Source organism: Gastrolobium bilobum, unplaced genomic scaffold (genome assembly GCF_033153095.1).
Source record: "Gastrolobium bilobum isolate Gb01-03AN ecotype WA unplaced genomic scaffold, APGP_CSIRO_Gbil_v1 utg310679, whole genome shotgun sequence".
Classification (NCBI taxonomy): domain Eukaryota; kingdom Viridiplantae; phylum Streptophyta; class Magnoliopsida; order Fabales; family Fabaceae; genus Gastrolobium; species Gastrolobium bilobum.
Genome location: NW_026898226.1, coordinates 2,713 through 7,670, shown reverse-complemented (window position 1 = coordinate 7,670; position 4,958 = coordinate 2,713). Strand labels below are relative to the sequence as shown.

The following is a 4,958-nucleotide window of genomic DNA, read 5'->3' as shown; positions in this document are numbered from 1 at the left end:
GTTGGTCACTCAACTTGGTCCTCTTGCCTCAATCCTATCAACACAAGGAATACAATCAAACAATGCTAACAATGCAAGGAAATCCATAGTTCCAAGCCTAGATTTCTCCAAACATCAAAGCATACTAAAATAACACTATAAACTCATTTCTATCGATTAAATGTCATTCCTAGCATTTTTCACAACATACTCTAAGCCTCATTCTTCCTTGAACATAGCCAATCTACTCAACATTTCATAAAAACCCTAAAACACTATTCATAAACCCTAACTCATGCAATTTTCCATGAAAATAACGTTCAAGGGGTAGAATCTTACCACCAATGGTTGCACAACCAAGCAAGGAGCGTTCCTCAAGCTCCCATGGAGGTAGAAATTCCCAAAACCCCAAAATCTCACAAAGGGCCGAATTTTTGAGAGGCAATATCTCTCTCCACAATTCTCCTCACTTAAAACTAAGCTAGGATTATGAAAGAGGGGAAGATTTAGAGTGGTTTAGGCTTTGGAATCACCCAAAACGGTTGGGATTTGCTCCCTCCTCTCTCTCTTCTTCTCTCTCCCTTTCTCCTCCTTCTCCTTCTTCTTCTTTTCTTCTCTTTCTGGCTCGACGGAAATAGGGTGGGAAATGGGGTTCTTTTGTGCTTTGGTCACTTAACTTATGTTAAGTGACTTTAAGCGGGTATTGGTTCGTCTATCTATTCAACTCCATTAATTACCAAACTTTACCCAAAAGTCTGAAATATTATTCTAGGAATATTTTCATTTTTATTTTTATATTATGGGAACTTTTGCCTGTACCCATTTATACCCCTTAATTTTCACTGAGTACACTTTTTAACTCCAAGTGACTCAGATTCATTTAATTAAGCCTTATACTTAATTTTACTCACTAAAACATGCTTAATTATTTAATTAAAATTAATCAATTAAATGCTTAAGTTTGGGGTATTATATACAAAGCTAAGTTGGTTGCGAAAGGGTATCGTTAAAGACAAGGAGTTGACTATGATGAGACTTTCTCGCCTGTTGCCCTGATCAAATCTATTAGGATCATGCTTGCAATAGCGGCATATCACGACTATGAAATTTGGCAAATGGATGTCAAGACCGCCTTCTTGAATGGGTTCTTGAAGGAGGAAGTGTACATGACACAACCTGAGGGCTTTGAAATCAAAGATCAGGAGCATATGGTATGCAAACTTCAAAGGTCGATATATAGGCTAAAGCAAGCATCAAGGAGTTGGAATATTCGTTTTGATGAAGTCGTTAAGAGTAATGGTTTTATCAAGAACGAGGATGAACCTTGTGTTTACAAGAAGGTTAGTGGGAGTAATGTCGTCTTCCTGGTACTTTATGTAGATGACATATTGTTAATAGGAAATGACATCCCCACATTACAAATAACGAAATAGTGGCTTTCAAAAAGCTTCACCATGAAGGATTTGGGAGAAGCGGCCTTTATGCTTGGTATAAAGATCTATAGAGATAGATCCAAGAGGCTGCTGGATTTATCTCAATCCACGTATGTTGAGAAGATGCTAAAAAGGTTTAGCATGGAAGGGTCAAAAAGGGGTTTTCTTCCCGTCAGTCATGGGGTACATCTTTCAAAGGCTATGTGTCCTAAGTCACAGCCTGAGAAGGACCGCATGAGTGGAATTCCATACGCTTCGGCTATTGGATCCATCATGTATGCCATGATATGTACGAGACCAGATGTCTCGTATGCTTTAAGCATTACGAGCAGATACCAGTATGACCCTGGAGAGGGTCATTGGATAGCAGTCAAGACCATCCTTAAGTACTTGAGAAGAACTAAAGATGCATTTCTAGTCTATGGTGGGGTTGATGAGCTTTCAGTGAAAGGATTCACTAATGCCAGCTTTCAGAGTGACAAAGATGACTGCAAGTCACAGTCAGGATTCGTATTCACCTTAAATGGTGGGGCAGTATCTTGGAAGAGTTCCAAGCAGGAGACAACAGCAGATTCAACGACAGAAGCTGAATATATAGCTGCTTCAGAAGCAGCTAAAAAGGCCGTGTGGATCAAGAAGTTCATATATGAACTTAGGGTGGTTCCAAGCGTGGATGAGCCCATACAGTTGCTTTGCGACAACACTAAAGCCATTACGCAGTCAAAGGAACCTAGGTCTCATCAAAGATCTAAGCACGTGCTCCGCAGATATCACCTGATTAGAGAAATCATTGATAGGATGGATGTAAAGATGGATTATATTCCCACAGATGATAACCTAGCCGATTCTCTGACAAAGGTTGTTTCTCAGAGAAAACATGATAGTCATTATGAGGCTTTGGGTATACGACTTAGGTCTGATTGGCTCTAGGCCAAGTGGGTGCTTGTTAGTTGATAAACCCTTAATTCATCAGGTTTTTCAGCATGAATTAGTATCAATTTGTGTGATTAAATGATGGAAAAAGAGGTTAATGTCCTAGAATGTCCTCAACTACAAGTTCAAGAAGCTTTATTGAGAATTTGTATTGTTCTTGTAGGAAAAGAAAGTAAAAGGGTAACTGGAGAAGGAAGAAGATTCTGAAGAGGAGAAAAATGCCTAAGTGTTGAGCGCTAAAACGTCCACTCAGAACGTTTTAGCGCCCTGCTATAGAAAGAGGCCAAAACTTACTGGTGCTGAGCGCTAAAACGTCCACACAGAACATTTTAGCGCGCTGCTGCATTTCGAGGATGAAAAATTGCTGGTCTTGGGCGCTAAAACTTCCTGCAACAAGCGTTTTAGCGCCCTGATGTTAGAAAAAGCCTATGGTCTCCAACGCTAAAACGTCCAAACCAAGTGTTTTAGCGGTGGAGTCAGTTGAGGACAGTTGGGCATCCATCAAGCATGGTGGCTAAAACGCTCATTCTGGACGTTTTAGCGCCCATATTAAATTTATGTTTTTAAATTGTAAAACTATATAAGGCAAAGGACTTCACATTTTACAAAATCTGGAGTTTCTCTCTCTCTCTCTCCTACATCAGATTTTCTGATCTGACTTCTCTCTAAAATTCTTAGGATTTAGTCTTTGTATTAGTTAGTTTTCTATTGTAATTGCACTTGGAGATTGAAGATTCACTACATGGAAATAGAGTTTGATCTTCCTTCTCTTATATCTTCCTTAGTTATGTCTGAGTAGAGTCATTGTAGTCTGAATTCAATGGAACTTAATGATATTCTTATGTGTGTTTGATTAATATGATGAAGTGTTTTTCATGTGTTGATATGAGATTTTCTGATTCAATTCTTTCTACTAAGGGAGGAGTGTAGAACAGGAATGTTTACACTACTCCTATATCTGACAATCTCATCATCAGGATTATAGTACTCAAGGAATTGATGCTATAGTTCTGATGTAATCTTAAGACCTTAGTATTTCATGCATGTATTAAGAAAGGAATCACCAAGGGATTGGGGTTTCTGATTAATGTATCTATCAGGGTAGTAAGGGATTACATCTTGAGGATAAGTAAAAGGTTGATTAACATCACAGGAAAAAGAGTTCATCATATGATCAGTTTACATGAGTTTATTGTTGAGGAAAGTTGTTTTCTGACTACTTGTTTTTTATAAATCTTAATTCAAATTTTTAGTATTAGATTAATTTAACTTTCAAATCAACTTTCTGGTGACAAAACATTTCATGATTTTTACAAACCTTTGTGTAATTCAAATTAGTTTTCTATGGTTCATTGGTGTTTGAATACAAATCTCTGTGGGAACGATCTTTACTCATCATTTTATTACTTGTACGACTAGTACATTTGCTAGATCCGCAGCAAGTTCTTGGCGCCGTTGCCGGGGATTTGTTTTTCAACATTGATTGATACCATAGAAATCTGAGATTGAATCTTTTATTTTCAGCATTTTACTTTTAGTTAAGTTTTTGGTCAATTTTAATTCTGGTGTATGCGAGGTACGGTTGGTCCAAATTTTTTGTTGTATGATCCAGAATTAGAAAGGACAGTGAGGAAGAACAAAAGGGCAGCCAGACAAAGAAGACAGTTTCAAGAAAGGGGTGAAACCAGTGCTGTAAACCAAGAAGAAGTTATGGCAGAGAACCACAGACCACCACCAGAACAGAGGACACTGGGAGAGTACATGACTCCTGCAGTGATCCCTCTCATTGGGAGTGTTGTGCGCCCTACAGTGGAACCAAACAACTTCGAATTGAAGCCTGCATTGATACATTTGGTACAGAAAGATCAGTTTGCTGGAACCAGTGCAGAGGACCCATACTTGCATATAGAAAATTTTCTGCTGTTGAGTGATACTGTGAAAATTAATGATGTCACAAGGGATGCAATTCTGTTGAGACTATTCACTCATTCACTGACGGATGATGCAAGGAGATGGTTGCAATCATTGCCTCAGGGGAGTATAACAACTTGGGATGATCTGCAAACCAAGTTCTTGCAGAGATTCTTCTCAGCATCCAAGAGGGCTAAGTTGAAGGATGAGATTACAGGCTTCAAGCAAAAAGAGTCAGAATCCATCTATGAGGCCTGGGAGAGATTCAAGACTTTATTGAGGAAATGTCCACAACATAGAATAGAGGCATGGCAACAAGCACCAATCTTCCTACAAGGAATGACCACCAACACTAGGACATTGGTGCATGCCACTGCTGGTGGATCATTGACCACCAAGACTCCTCAAGAAGCTTTGGATATCTTTGAATCATTGGCATCTCAGGAATTTGATAATGCCCCATTGCCTGACAGAAGGGTAGGGATCATCAAGTTGGATGGGTATGATGCCCTATTGGCAAGGAATGACCAGTTGATGCAGACACAGAGACAACAACAACAACAATTGGATGTTCTCACTAAGCAACTATCCTCACAAAAGGTTGCTTCTGTGGTCACCAAGTGCGTGTGTGCTATCTGTGGGAAGGGCCATGTGACAGAGGAATGTGATTATGGGGGATCATCAGAACAAGCAGAAGTTAAT

General features: G+C 39.2%; 1 non-coding gene across 1 annotated transcript; it reads right to left on the bottom strand.

The window, feature by feature from the left end:
• Positions 1-4,451: 4,451 nt before the first annotated feature.
• Positions 4,452-4,558, bottom strand: LOC133314011 (small nucleolar RNA R71). Its single transcript, XR_009751891.1, has one exon. It is a non-coding gene; the product is annotated as a small nucleolar RNA R71 (small nucleolar RNA).
• Positions 4,559-4,958: the final 400 nt, after the last annotated feature.